Source organism: Odocoileus virginianus, chromosome 20, assembly GCF_023699985.2.
Source record: "Odocoileus virginianus isolate 20LAN1187 ecotype Illinois chromosome 20, Ovbor_1.2, whole genome shotgun sequence".
Taxonomy (NCBI): domain Eukaryota; kingdom Metazoa; phylum Chordata; class Mammalia; order Artiodactyla; family Cervidae; genus Odocoileus; species Odocoileus virginianus.
Window position 1 is genome coordinate 47,880,688 of NC_069693.1, and position 15,986 is coordinate 47,896,673.

Consider the following 15,986-nt stretch of genomic DNA (forward strand, 5'->3'; position numbering starts at 1 on the left):
CGGGGCGTCCGTTAGTTAGTTCACAGGGGCAGCTTGACGCATCCACATGCTTTGGTCCAGGACTCCTCTACTGGGAGATTATTGCAGGAGGTGAATTAGGAGGTTCACGGGGACTTACATCTGAGCACCTCTGTCCACACCAGTGTTTATAAAGATGAGTACTCAGGAGCAGCCTCTGTGCCCATGAGGTGGGGCTGGGGTCAGTAAACACACAGTGGGCTCCAAGGCCGACGTTAACCCCACGTCCTCACCGCGTGTCTGTCCTGGCTTTTCCATCCACTGGCAGAATCATCGTCCCCTCTGGACTTGCCTTCTTCACAACAGGGTTTGATTTTCCGATTTTAAAATACGTGAGTTCCAGTGCTCGCTTCGGCAGCACATATACTAAAATTGGAACGATACAGAGAAGATTAGCATGGCCCCTGGGCAAGGATGACTCGCAAATTTGTGGAGCGTTCCATATTTTTCTGATTCATGTCAATGTATGGCAAAAACCACTACAATATTGTAAAGTAATTAGCCTCCAACTAATAAAAATAAATGAAAAATAAATAAATAAAATACGTGAATTCCCAAAGAATGTTGAAAGAAATGAAAATATTCGATGATAAAATAGTAATGAGAACAACAGGACCTAAAATTATATAATAATTCAAGCTGTATTCTATGGAGAGAAGGACAGAGACATAAAATACAGCAAAATATACAAAGCAGTGAATCCCAGGATGGCAGGGTTGTAGTTAATAAATTACTCCTTAAGCATTTACACTTTTCATATAATTTCTATAATAAATATTTTGTTTTATAACAAACATGTTATAATACTTAGTTTTCAAAAGAAATAAATGCAAGTTTGTTTTTATTTTTTTTAATGTTTTTTATTGTGGTAAAACTCACATAATAAAAAACATACTATTTTAGCCATATTTAACTGTACAAGTCTGTGGCAGCAAGTACATTCACTTTATTGGGCAACCCTCACCATCTTCCATCTCCTGGATTTTTCACCTTCCTAAACTAAAATACTAACCCATTAAATACTAACTCCGCCCCCCCCCAAGCCCCAGCCCCTGGCATCTATAACGTACTTTCTTAACCCTGTGAATTTGTCTGCTCTAGGTATTTCGCATTAAGTGGAATCAAACAGTATTTGTCTTCACCTAGTGTATATTGGAATGCATCTTCAAGGTTTGAGTTAATACATGTCCTTGGGTGTTCATTTTTAAGTCCCTGCCCACTGTGAACTAAAATGACTGTGGAGGAACATGCAGGAGGGGCGTGTGTGTGTGCAATCTGTCCTGGGACCCACATGCAGGGCCGTCCTCCCAGGAGGCAGGTGTGGGCTGTGGAAACTGGTTCTGTGGGTCAGGAGAGTGAGCTCCGACCCAGTGCTAAGTGGCCCTGCCTTTTGCCAGACCTTCTCCAGAGCACAGCCTCCCTTGTGAGGCAGAGGTCAACGCCCACTGTTTAAGGAATCCTTTCAGGGTTCCCGGGGGAGGGCCCACTTGGTCCACCCCAGGCCCCAGAACAATGGAGGGTGTGAGGCTGTTTATTGTTTGAAGTCAGCGGAATTAGCAGAGACTTCAGCTCACTCAATACCTAAGATCCAGCCACCCTCCAGAAACCCAGCCTTCTCCAAGTGACACAAATTGTTCTCAAATCTCTTATTAGCCATGCTCTTAACTGTTGAAAGATCACAGGCCATGGGGCAGACAAAGCCCAGAGACTCCAGAGGGCAGCGGTGGCAGCTTCCAGAACAGGCAGCCTCACAGGCTGTGGATGGTGGGGTGGAGCGGGTGGTTCCCTGGGCGTCTGGGGAGGACGTACAGGCGGCCAATCATGCTGAGACCCACGGGACACCACGTGCTGAACAGCTTACTGGCCTTACCTCCCCTTGCCCTACGGTGGGGAGCGCTCAGCCCATTTTATAGATTTTTTTAAAAAATTATTTTATTGAAGTATATCTGATTTACAGTGTGTGAATTTCTGTGTATAGCAAAGGGATTCCGTTAAAAATATATATGTATATATAAAATATTCCATTTCGTATTTCCCATTATGGTTTATCACAGAATATTGAATATAGTTCCCCGGGCTCTACAGTGGGACCTTGTTGTTGATCCATCATGAAACAGTTTGCGTCTGCTAATCCCAAACTCCCAGTCCTTCCCTCCTCCACCTCCTTCCCCTTGGCGACCACAAGTCCCATCTTAGAGATTTTTTAAAGGGAGTTCAGAAAGGTGACAAAGCTCTGAAAAAAATCATCCACTCATTCTTCAGCTTCCCAGGTGTCTCAGTGGTAAAGAATCCACCTGCCAATGCAGGAGACGTGAGTTCGATCCTTGAGTAGAGAAGATCCCCTGGAGAAGGAAATGGCAGCCCACTCCAGTATTCTTGCCTGGAAAAATCCCATGGACAGAGGAGATTGGTAGGCTACAGTTCTCGGGGTTGCAGAGAGTCGGACATGACATGACTGAATAACTGAGCATAGCACATTGCATTCACCCACCTATTTAAAGATACTTGCTGAAGTCATATGTGTTGGGCACTGTTCTAGGTGCTGAGGATATGATGTCAAACTCAATAGACAAAAATCGTTGACGTCAAGGAGCTTACATTTTCTGGGTGAGTACAAACTCAAGACATGATGTCAGGCGGTGTTGAGTAAGAGGCAGGAAGGAGGTGAGGGTCAGAGGCGGAGAGCTAAGGGGATGACTCGGCTGACATGGTGTGCGTGCCTCTCACATCCCTCTTGTGTGTGAATATCGTGGGTGGGCTGCATCAGCGTTGCTTTCCAGTGGTGACACTCTATAACTGTGCCGGCTGTCTAAGAAAAAATTATTTTTGACCAAAACCCGATAATAATAATAACCCCCACCTCTTGGGTACCTGGAGAAACTGGGGAAGCTGATGGTTAACAGCCCTTCAAGCTGACCATCTGGGTTCAGAGATCAGCTCCAAGTGTGACCTTAGTTAAATTTCATAACCGGTCTGTGCCTCGGTATCTGCATCTGAAAAATGGGTTCACGGTGGTGCCTCTCTCCTCTGGTTGGTGTGAGGAGATGTTTACAGACGGGAGCCCCGCCCGTGCTGTTTGCTTTTTGTTGTGATGACTTTGGAAGGCTATGGAAGGCTCTGGGCTGGTCTTTCATGAATGTGGAGTGTTGCCTCGTATAATCCTCCCAGAGCTAAGATTTCCTGATTGGTGGGACCCAGAGGGTATGGGGGGTTCCTCCTTTGGATCCGCAAAGAGGTGGGACCCAGCCCCTGGACTCCAGGGCTGCTGGAAGCTCGGCTCTACAGAAACCAGAATGTGTCCCCCTGCCGTCTCATAGAGAAACCAGAGCTCAGAGTCCTCTCCGTCCCAGGGTCAGAATGACAGAGAGTCCCTGAGCCAGCCAGGGGTCCTGCTGCGTGTCCAAGCCTGCCCCACTTTCTTTGTGTTTCAGCTGCAAGGTTTGTCCCAGCAATGACTGGCTTGGTATTTCCAGAAAGCATTCTCTTCCTTGAGAACAGAGCCCAGTTTATCACAAACCAGAAGCGCAGAGGTCAGGCCCTGGAAAGGATGGAGGAGGGGATTGGTGTCTTACTTTTGGTGGTGGAAGGGGGTGGAGGCAGCACACCCATAGGACCACTCCTGCTTTATGGAAGAGAAAACTGGGCCTGAGAGAGCAGACGTGACTCAGACTCACAGAGAGCAGCAGGGCTGGCTGGGTCTGTGTCTCAGAAATTCTCCTAAATAACAGAGTTCTGTTGTGCCAAACTTGGTACTGCCCGCCTGGCTCCCCAGCCCTGCCCACCTATGGAGCCAGATCACCTGGGTTCACATCTGACCTCTGTGCCTCACTTACCCCATCTGTAAAATGGACACAAAAGTGATGCCTGCATGGCAGGGTCATTGCCACGGAGAACTGAAGGAAGCCACATGAGGTTCCCCAAACAGTGCCTGACTTGCTAGATGTTCTGTGTTAACATTCATTAATGGTTGTTGTTGTTCAGTTGCTAAGCCGTGTATGATTCTTTGCATCCCCGTGGAGTGCAACACTCCAGACTCCCCTGTCCTTCACTATCTCCCCAAGTTTGCTCAAATTCATGTCCATTGAGTCAGTGATGGGTTGCAATTTACAAGGTAGTGAGGGGCAGTGAGACATCAGAATTACTTCAAACAAATAACTGGAATGTATGTTTCAAAGTTTTAGAAGTTTTGTCAGAACTGCTTTCGGAAGACATTTTTGTATTCTGTTTTCTCAATGCGTTTACCAAGAAAGAGAGAGCTGCGTGCTGAGGCCAGGGATTCTTGTGCAAGTCAGGGTCTCAGCTTCTCAGAAACTGTTCAGGGCTATCCATTTCGTTCTCTTGGTTTTGCAGTGGGGTGGGCGTGGACAGAAAGGCTGAGGGGTGGGGGTAGGGCACACAGGTTAATGAGGGAGGGGCTCCTTCACGATCCTTCAGCCGACCACCTCAGGGGACCAAGCAGACTCAGAGCACCCAGTGCGTCTGCCTCACCAGGCCTCAACCCAAGTGTCTGACCGATGGAGGTGATGCTTCTGTATAGACGAGGTGGCCGCCGGACCACTGCAGGCCTTCACCCAATGGGGGTGCGGACTAAGGACAGACAAACCTCTGAAGTCCCCAGCATGCCAAGTGCAAGCTCATGAAGGAAGTTAGAGTGTATAAACTGAGGCTCAGATCAGGGGTCTCAGTCCCTGAGCATCCACCTGACCACCTGCGAGCAGGTAGATCATGCTGAAGCCGGATTCCACGCCTGGCGCAACCCCCTCTGGGTCTCTGGGGTAGCGTCGGGCATCTGTACCATTGGAGCTCTCGGGGACCAGAAGGGGCAGGCAGGGCTGGGACCCGCAGGGCGGGGGGATGGGAGGTAGAGGTGGGACCAGCAGGAGACAGAGTCTCTGGGGCAGACGTGAGCCAAATGGTGAAGGGGAGAAAGACGCGAGACCCCTGCCGCCTGCCCCCACCTCCCCTTCCCCCGGCCTCTCTCATCTCCACCTCCTGCCCACCCCACTTATCTTCTGTTCTCAGCGGCCTCCCAGCAGGCCTCTGCAGCTTTCTCCTCCTGTCCATCTACACCCCCCCACCCCCCACCCCCCGCCACCATTCTCCTCTCTCCTCCTGTGTCCCAGGCCGGTCACACAGCCGGTCCTACGATACCGATACCACCTCCTTCCTGGCCTTTGGTCCAGGCTTTGATGCTGGAGGTGTAAGGTTGCTGCAGCCTTGGAGGGAATGGGAACCAGGCTCCTGAGGAGATGCTCCTACTGGTCCCCGAAGCAGCAGCAGCTTGGGAGGCTTTGCTAAAGCAGCGAGTTCCTGGAATCCCCCTCCTCGGGACATGTGAGAACACAGGCAGCCTTGCCTGCCCCACCCGGACTTCCAGGCCACACTGAGAACCTCCCTCCTAAGGCATGTTCTGCCAGACCCTCTGTCCAAGCTGGAAGGACCGGGGAGGTTCAGTGCAGTCCCACTGGGCTGCAGGATGCACGGTGGTTTGAAGCGCCTTCTAAGAAGCAGGGCAAAGATGCCTGCCCAAGAGTGACGGAGGTGATGTGGGGAGGGCCCCTGGGACCTGCAGGGGCCATGGGTCTGTCCCCGTCCCCCCTGGTGCTTCCCCGGTCACACGCAGGATATGGACACTTGCTGCCTGCACCACTGGCCGGCACTGCTCCACAGGAAGGAACCAGGCTGGGTATTGAAGTGGGCACGAGCTGGAAGGCACACTGCTCACTGTCTGTGTTGGGAAAGGGGAGACAATTTCCTAGCAAGGGCCTGGGGCAGATGAGGTCTTAGGAGGGGAATCTGCGGAGCTTGCGTCACTTGGAGACAAGACGTGGCTGAAATGCAGGAGATAAATCAGAGCGGGGCTGTTGGTCACTAGGTCTGGGTGCTGAGTCAATTGATAGCAAAAACAAAGGAATAAAATTCCCAACTCGTATTTTCAAAGCACCTTTCAATCCCCCTGCTGTGGGCTGGATGTTCTAAGCCCACTTTGTTTTCTTGCTTATTTTCTTATTATTATTGTTATTTTATTTATTTGTGCCACATGGCATGTGGGATCTTAGTTCGCCAACAAGGGATCAAATCCGCTTCCCCTGCAGTGAAAGCAGAGTTTTAAGCACTGCGCCACCAGGGAAGCCCCTCTGAGACCACATTTAGGGGTGAAGGAAGAAAAGCCCTTAGCAACTCCAGGACCCGAGTGCACCCGGGTTCTCAGGTCTGCTCCAAGCTGCTTCTTGGGGGTCCCTGGAAGGGCTTTAGGAGGACACGGTGACCCTTAAATGGTGCAAAGAATCTCAGTGCTGGGATGCGCCCCAGCCTTTTCACAGGAGAAAATGCGGCCCAGAAATAAAGACAGGCTCCTGGTCCTGCAGAGTGTGGGGGCACAGGCCCCATCACCACCTCCCTGACCCCTCGAGAGACCCCCCAACCCCGGCTCCCAGGTGGCGGGCGCACACACACACACACACACACACACACACACACACACACACACGCCTGGCAGTGGGAACGCACGAATGCCTGAGACGCCACCGGGTGTGCGGAAGGGGTGGGATCTTATATTCCAAATGATTTTTTTTCTTTTGAATGTAGACATCTGGCGTCCTATAAATAAAATTGAAAATGTAAATATTGTAAAACTCATTAGAGAGTGGTTTTCAGTTTGTGAGAGCACGGGTCAGCTGCGACCCCACTGCGCCATGGTGGGAAAGCCACCCCACACGCCGGCGTTCCCAGCACCGCACGTCGTCCCGGTATCCCCCGGCTGGCCCAGCGGAGCTGAGCCTGACCAATAAACATTAAAACGTGGGTCGGTTGTCTCCTATTTATTATCTCGCATTAACAGTTTTCAAGAACTACCTAAAAACATTTCTGCTTTCATTTAATACACAGGGAAAAAAAAATACTTCACAAGGGGAGAATATCACATTTTCTGTCGTAGGAACACGGGTTCTGGTGCATGCCGGTCGAGCCCCAAGACGTGCACTTGGTCAGATTCCTAATATCAGGTTTACAACACTCTTCAAAAGACGTTTTCTGTCCGAGACACATTAAACAAGCTTTATTTAATAACGTTCGATTTGACTTATCCAATTTAAACATTTGCTCTGATCAGCTACCATTTGATCCTGCCTTCGTTTCGGGCAGCAGAATAATTTCTCTGGGTTATTTTTCTTTGGTGCAAGGTTGATCCTGGAGGCAGAAGAACTCCTCTCGAATTCTCTGTGTTTCTCTAATTCGTGCTGTAAGTGGAAAGGGATAGAGCCATAAAAAGCCTGTGCTGAAGGCTGCTTTTATAATGTTTATGTTGCTCATCCTCACGTCTGTCTGGCTAAAGACAGGCGATATCATTTAAAAGACTCCTCCTAGCCCGATAATTAGGAGAGACCTTTTTCTTAACTTAGAGCATCAGAACGTAAAGAAATTCTCAACTTGGTGATTTTTGCGGGAATATGTTTTGCCATCTGCCATCTACTTGCCCCCACTGAGCGATTTTTGTAACAGTGGAGTGTACCAACCGAATGGTCATCCATTAAAAGTCAAGGAATTTAAGACAGTGGGGGGGAAGAGAGTTTAATATCTTAATTCACTCTGTTTTAAAAGAGGAAATGCCGCTTTGATTCTACTGTCTCAGGGGTTATTTCATATAGCTCTTTAGATTACTGCCATTACGTCTGTTATGATTTTACTATCATGATATTAAAGCACAAACCATCCTTTTTTAGGGTTCATCTTTGCATGCCGCCCTTTACAAATATCCAGCTTGAAGCCAGTAGCCCCGACTCCCACCTGTAGGTATGGTAAAGCCATCCATAAGGACAGAAACCTCTGACAGCTCCTCTCCCCCAGAGCAGCGCAGAGTAAGTTGGCCAGCAGAGAGGGTGGGAGCCCCCCTGGCCGTTATCTGAGCGACCTCCGGCAGGCATCTGCTCCCAGGCCGGGAGGGGGTCTTTGTCGGTGAAAGGAGCGTTTGCAGGGCCGGCCAGAGCCTGGTTTATGGACCCGGCTGGTGGGAGGGTGCACCCCGCCCAGCCTGTGTCCAGGCCTGAAGTGTTTACCCCTGGGGTGATTTACATCACCCAGGTGTTCATTCGGGAAACATCTCGGCTCCGAGCTGACACGGTGATTGCCCTGGAGTTGCAGACTTCGGCATTCTTCTGTTCATAACGGTCTGGGGGCCAAAGAGATTTTTAAAAACGGAAAGTCCCGGCCCAAAATGGTTCGTGTCCTGGGCTTTTCACACAAGAGGGCCAAGGGACATCTGAGCCCGGTGTCCCTCGCCCTTCCCCGGGTGGAGGAAATTCCCGTCGCCCAGACTGCGGCCCTCCCCACCCTCCTGCAGACCCCTGTCCTCCGCAGGCTGCTCTGGCCTTTCTGTAGCTGCGGACATGCCGCTCCAAGCTTCCCCGCGGCTGTGTTAGCATCCCAGGGCTCCCCAAACCAAAAGTGTTCTCCTCAATCAAGATGCGGGAGATGCGGGTCTCTGGGAACACAAACGTGTCCTGGAGAGAGACGGGGGCTGGTGTGAATTTGTTCCACGCGGACCCATCTCTGCTGGTGCTGACGTTCTGAAGATTCGCTCTGTAGGCACTCCTTTCCCATCAGAAGCCTTTTCTGTGCTTTCTGCTCACATTTTGAGGCAGGTGGTGCCGTTGCTGTTTTGACCTATGTTTGCATTGAGGGTTCCTAACGCCTGTACCGGGGTAGCCTCGTGCCATCCGAACACCAAATTAAAAAAGCCCCGAGGAGTCAAGGTTTTGTTTGTTTGTCAAAAGCACATATTTAAAATGCTGTTTTATTGAACCCATCCCATGCCTATTTTGAAAGAGTTGGGACATTTATTACATATTGGTTTTTACACTTGTATCCATTATTTCTCCAGCCACTGCTGATAACTGATGAGGAAGAAAATAAGTGTATTTCTGCCACATGGAAATATATATTTGTGTAGGAGACAGGCAAGGATGATTGTACGGAAATTGAGAATGCTTCTTGTCTTTGTTTTCATTTTTACAAATACCTCTTTCACCGGTCCAGAGAATGCTGGGTTGATTCTTAGGGCTGGTCTCAATTCAACTGTTTCTCTCTCTCCTTGACGACGTGTCTCCCAAACCCATCATTTTGCTTCCTTATACAACCTGCAGATAGAAAGCATTTGGTCAAATGCTGGGAGCCATCAGATCTGGGTTAGCAAGTGATAGAATTCCTTCTGCTCTGACCTCTATGTTTAAAAGAATCTTTTCAGCCGGTGATTTGAGTACTAACAAATTCACAGAAGCCCTCACATTTCTCCTACCTGTACCCCTTTCTTCCAAATTATAGATATGTAAAGCTCCCCAACATAGAAAAAGATCACTGATTTGCCATGCTAAACTGGGACATATTTTCACCACCAGCAACTGTTTAAAATTCCCAGCCCTGGAGTGAGGGAAAAAAAATCCGTCAACAAAACAAACTTTTATTTCCAAACGTCAGGCTAAATGACCACGGACCCACTTGGGAGAAGGTTGTTCTATGTGACTGCTCACAGTCTAATACTGAGAACAGTGGCAAATATCACACCGATTGTGAGAAAAAGAGCCAGTGTGAAAACAACTAATTTTGCTGTCACTATGGACCTCTTAACAGTGTGCGTTTGTGAATCTCTGTTCTGCATGCCTCAACACACGCCCGTTTGTGAATGCAGGCACATGGAAAGATGAGTGTCCACAGTCTGTTTTAACAAATTGCCTAAGAACTCTGAATTCTACCCACACTCTGCATGGCATCAATGCCACTAAGAGAACAATGTCACTGAACTACCAGACTCATTTATTTTTAAACTCCGCTGGAACGGCTCCCCCAAAGCAGGTGACTATCAAAAGATTTTTTTTTTTTTTAATTCTAAATAACAAGAGGGATAAAAGTGAATGTCATTCTATGAGGTCTGAACATTAAAACGTTAAGAGAGAGTTAACCAGGGTCTGGTAAATGGCTAAACAGATTAGTAGCCTTACTTTTTAACATATAAACATCTGAAACCCGTTTCCTGTTTAAGAAGAAGGGGAAAAAAAAGTCTAGGTGGATGACCTCGGGCACTTTTTTTTGATTAACAAATGTGAATTGTACATCATGGTGGAAAAAAAAAAAAACGGCCCACGCTTGGTGGTCTTTCTCCAGTCTGTATACGGGAGAGAGAGAGAGAAAATACAAAAATAAACGTTACCTTCTCACTTTCCGGGTGGGCAATGCCATTTCTGCAGTGGCGTCCAGGGCTCTGGCAAATGTTAAGGCTGTCACTGCGGACAGAATCCCTGTGGTCTGCAAGCCTCCGGAGAGTCCGAAGAAAAACATTCTCCGCATACTTGCTGGCGGGTCCTATCTCCAGGCCCCGGCCCCGCGCTGCAGGCTCGTGTCACCGGGCCGGCCGCTGGGACACGCTCATCTGACCTCGCGGCCAGACCGGCAGTGGGGTGCCAGCCGGACCGGTTCACTGCCGCAGCACGGAGGACACGCGGAGTGGAGTCTCAGCCTCCAGGATCAAGCGCCAGCTGCAGTCTGTTCAGCCGAAAAGAGCTTAGTGGTTCTGACACATTCTGACAAGATACATTTTATAGGGTTTGTGCTAAAATTTGATATTGGAAGTTGGGATTCCAATTTTATGTCTCGGATAATAACAATAGCAGCTGGGACCTTTAAGAAATGTGTGTATTCCTCCCATTAAGAGTCACATAATAAAAACTATTTATGTCAAACACCTTATAAGGGAAAGATTTAGCCTGAATGTCAATATAACATATAATACTTTTTTATATTCAGATTTTTAAAAAAATCTGGGAAAAAAAATTCATTATCATTGTTACCTATCAATTTTGACTTGGACCAGTGGATACGTGGTGGTTTTAATAATCTAAAGTTGGCATCTTCTTGCTTTAATTTGCAAAGTCATTGAAGCGCCTCTTTTTGGTATTATTTCTGTGTATATTAGAAGGAAAAAAAAAAAACAAATTCTGATACATCTTTTTTTTTTTTTTTTCAAATCCTTCTGATGAAAAGACACAAAAGAAGGGCACAGTTTTATGTGGCTTGATTTGATTTTGATAATTTGCAAGCCTGCAATAAAAAGAGTCCAGTGCCCTTAATCATCGGTGCTGTTTTTGTTCTCGGAGAGCAGCCGTGGCTTCGGGTTCAGGCTGGCGGCCCGAGCTCTCCTCATTCTGCTGGACAAACGGGGCAGCAGCTCAGATGGACTTCTTCCTCGGGAAAGGAATCACGACCTCTCGGCTCAAGGCAACATCTGCAGCCAGATTCAGAGGGGCTTCCACTCGACTCTGGCCTCCCTGGGGTCATCACACTGACGTGTTCCCAGGGGAATGAGCCAAACCGACAAGGATTCTCGCCGGGGCCGGTCACTTAGAAATGACTGCGCAGTCCTGCTAGGCCAGCTTGTTAGGAAACCCCAGCTTCCTTCTTATCTCGTCTGCTCAGACGAAGAGCAGAACTTGATTGGGATGAGAAGAGAACCCCAATTAGCAAAGCCAAGAGACGGCCATCCGTCCTGCACCCACATGCCTGGGTCAGGTCCACATGGTTTTCTTTGACTCATGGACTCTTGTGACCGCGGGTTAATGAGAAAAGCCCATGGCGGCGGGAACCCTCATCCAGGCTCGCTGAGCCCCTACCCTGGCCCCCAGCGCCTCCTTGACAGGATGGCACCCCTGTCCGTGGAAGGATGAAGAGCTCACGGGGACCAATGCAGAACCCCGTGCTCCTCGGGTCCTGTTGGAACCAGCTGACACCAGCCTAAACTCGGCCAAATGCCAGCTGAATTTCTTTTGTTATTAAGTCACAGCTTGAATGTAACAGCCCCCGAGCGAACACAATCTTAAAAAATAACTTCCTACAAGGCCTCTCCCTTCTCTTCTTTGTCAGAAAGTTGCTTCAGCCTAAATGGAAGCCATTTCCCTTTGCTTTTTAAAAGAGAGGGCCACCAAGTGTCTCCTGGGGTCCTCTGCCAGCGTCACCCCCTAGAACCAGCACTTATAGAGGCCATCACCCTCTGGGTCGGTGGCCATATTCCACGCACTGATTTTATGTTGGCTTCACGGCTGCTATCAGAGAGAAGTGTGCTCCCAGCCAGGACTACAAAGGGCATCTGACGACACAGTGAACATTTGAAATTAAAAATGTGCAAGTCCAGAGGATGCTGCAGACGCATACAGCAGCCTCACCCACCTCATCTCCCATCTTCTCAGGGACCCTCACTGTGGCTGTCATCACCCACATGTGACACAGGGACCTGGAGAGACAAGAAGATGGGTACCCAGGGAAGCTCGGCAGTACTCAAGGATGTCGGGTCACAGCCAGACTTTGTGGGGGCCTGTTAGATGCTAAACATCTTCCCTGCAATCTCTCGGCTTCAGGGAAAAGTTTACTTGACCCCCTCTGTGACCCCAGGGGCTTCCCAGGTGGCACTGGTGGTAAAGAACCCGCATGCCAATGCAGGAGACATGAAACACGGGTTTCATCCCTGGGTGGGGAACATCCCCTGGAAGAGGCATGGCAACCCACTTCTGTATTCTTGCCTGGAAAATCCCATGGACAGAGGAGCCTGGCGGGCTGCAGTCCATGGGGTCACAGAGTCGGACACAACTGAAGCAACTTAGCGCCCATGCCCGTCACCTCAGGAGGCAGACTTTCTTATCGCCTGCATCTCCTAGAAGAGGAAACTGAGACAGAGAGATCAGTCCATCTCTGCAGACCAGAGTGCTGGAAAGCGACAGAGGTGTCCCACAGAGCCCGGGCTGCAGCCTCTGAGCGGTCACATCAGGTCCAGCGTCAGCTGTGAAAGCCCAGGTCACAAGCTGGCCCGTCACCTGGGCGAGTGGCTTCACCAGCTGGAGCCTCAGCTTGCTCTCCTGTGAAGTGGGGCTGGAATGGGCCCCGCCTCGGGGAGCTATTTCAGGCTCACACGAAATAGGACAGGAAAAGTGCACAGCACATTAGAGATGTCACACAGTCATTGCGTGCAGACCTGGGGTCTCAGCCCAAGACCTGTTCTCTTCTCTGTGAGCGGCTGCAGGCTACACGGCTTGTGTTGGGGACCCATCTGGGAAGCCGGGCCACATCCTCAAATACCAGGAAATCAACATAGCCAGGGGGCAGGCAGCATGGTTCCCACATCAGCCAGGCCTCAGCTGGGCAGTCCAGGGTCTGCCCCATGGAAGAGCTGGCCAGCAGCAGGTGCCCTGGGGAACAAGGAAGGATGGTGCAGGGCCCCCTCCTCACTGGGGGCAGCACATGACGTCATCACAAGACAGCACCGGAGACCCACAGACCCCCTGCCCGCTCACCAGCCTTCTGCTGCCCTGCCTACACTCTGGCTTCCGTCGCATCTGTTTGGATGGTCAACCCCCCATAGGCCCCTTCCTTCTCCACTCTCTTCAGACACATCAACAGCCGCACAGAGAACCCCAGGAACAATAAACAGCCTCGCATCCCGAAGCTGGCTCTGCTGGAGGCCTGGGGGCTTCCCGACCACCGGCCGGGCAGCATGGCTCGCAGAGGCTTGGGGAAGTCCAGCGCAGCCAGTTCAGAGCCCACTTCTGCCTCTGATGAGCTGTGTTTGTTCAGGCAAGTAGCTTGCCCTCTCTGGATCCCACTTTCCTCACTTGCACAAGGGCAGCAGGGATGGGCAAAATGTTGGCTTGCAATAAATAATCAATTACTGTTTTGCTGTTTAACTCAGACCATGAAAGGAAAACACCAGAATGGGTTGAGAGCAATAATTTTTTTTTAATGGGATGCCACCCCCTTTCATGAAATGCTAGAAAGAGTAGACCTTAAGACCCCAGGGACTGGCTCAGCAGTATATGGGGAAATTCCACCACCAGGAAACCTGGGTTTGGGTTTATTTTTTGGTTTTTGTTTTTAATATTTATTTAATTGCTGCTTAGCTGCAGCACGTGGGATCTTCCTTGCAGCTTTTAGGATCTTTCATTGTGGTGTGGGGCTCAGAACTTGCAGCATACGGGCTTAGTTAAGTGCCTTGCCATGTGGGGTCTTAGTTCTCTGACCAGGGATTGAACCCACATCCCCTGCATTAGATTAGAGTCTTAACCACACCCTAACCCTGGTTTGCTTTTTGCCGCTCAGCTGCTGTGCCACCCTGGGCATATTTCTTACCAAGTCTGGTCTCCGTTCCCCATCTGTAAATGGTGATCCATGAGGTTTCCTCCTACCTTCTTCCTTTAACTACCAGCTTAAATCTTCCGCCACCAAGAAATCACCTCAATAAACACACTGTTCTTTGAGGTGCTAGAATGTTCTTAAAGTACCAACATTAAAATGATGGCAACATTTTTCAAATATAAAAATCTTAAAATAATAGAATGGTGGGATTGTGGGTGATTTTTTTCTCTTTTCTGTAATATGTTGTTGTTGTTCAGTCGCTCAGCTGTATCTGACTCTTTGCAACCCCATGGACTGTAGCCTGCCAGGCTCCCCTGTCCCTGGAATTCTCTAGGTAAGAATACTGGAGTGGGTTGCCATTTCCTCCTCCAGAGGATCTTCCCAGACCAGGGATCGAACCTGTGCCTTCTGCATTGGCAGGTGGATTCTTTACCACTGAGCCACCAAAGTCTTGTATCTTCTTAACTTTTTCTGTGGATTTCTTCTTAAATACATATAGCTGTGACTGACCCCCTCGGCCCCAAGGCATAGTCCTGTGGAAATGTCCCTGGACCTTTGCCTCCAAAGTGAAAGGACCACAGACTTTTACTGTGGAAAGTGGTCTTCATGGGAAAAGACTTTTTTTTTTTAATTATCATGAGTTCTTTGGAGGACATTAGCTTTCATATTAAGGGATTTATTTACAGAAACTATGGGGAGAACATTTCTGTTGATTAAGAACATATGTAAAAAAAAAAAGAGAGAGAGAGGGAAATAAAAGGAAAAACACAGATTGTCACATCAGTGTAAGACAATCCTGGAATTGTACCATCTCTTAAACCCACACCTGTGGGTGGTGGAGGGAGGTGGGCTGAGCTAAACCACAGATGTCAGGGCTGCACCTGGGGATTCCTCTCGTCCAGGGCCTTTGTATGCGGTGTGCACACGATCCTGGGGGTCTGGCTGAAGTGCAGGTTCAGATGAGCGGGTCTGGATGGTACGGAGCTTGTCCCTCGTCAGCCAGCACCCAGGGATGCCCAAGTCACCTGGTCAGTCTGTGAACCACTCAGGCCGGCCAGGTTTACAGCAGACTGACTGTGGGCCTCACTTGCTTGGTGGGGGTGGCTGCCCAAGCTCCTCGCTTGGGAGCAAGAGTTCTCGACCTGGACCACACTTTAGAGTCACCAGGGGAGAATTTGAAAAATCCAGTGCCTAGGCTGCACCCTAGACTAATTAACTTAGAATCCTTGGGGGTGTGACCCAGGCATCAGGTTGCTTTCAAAGCACGCAAGCACCCCAGTGTGCAGCTGGCTCTGAAGATGGCTGGTTTAGACACTGCCTCCCTCAGGGCTGGGGCGGAAGGAGCAGAAGATTGATTGGTGATGTCTGCCAGTGGGGAGGGAGCAGAAGATTGATTGGTGATGTCTGCCAGGATGCCAGCATGGTGGAGAAGGATGAAGGACTTAGCATCCCTAAGGGCTAAGTGCCAGGTCTGCAGACTCTTGCCTGCAGAGCCCAGCGTTTATTCCAGGATGACACGCAGGCAGAGGTCCCTGTCTGAAGTACACTCTTCAGAACATAGTGTTCAGGCTTCTGGTGCATCGCTTGGCTGTGATCGGTTGGGCAGGGTTGGATGTCGACCTTCTGGGTCAGCCATGGTGGAAGGGGGCAGACTGCATGAGCAGGAGGCCATGAGACGTTGAGCCATGACTTGAATGTCACCCCAAAGACAGGTTGGGGAATGGTGTACATCGACATGAGCCCCACTCTTAGGGATCCTGGAAGTTTGCCAGGAAGGATAAAGACCCCAATGGGCTGCCCAG

The 15,986-nt window shown here is 49.6% G+C and overlaps 1 non-coding gene across 1 annotated transcript; it reads left to right on the top strand.

Moving 5' to 3' along the window:
- The first annotated feature begins 360 nt into the window (after positions 1-360).
- Positions 361-467, top strand: LOC139030136 (U6 spliceosomal RNA). The gene has a single exon (XR_011482442.1). It is a non-coding gene; the product is annotated as a U6 spliceosomal RNA (small nuclear RNA).
- Positions 468-15,986: the final 15,519 nt, after the last annotated feature.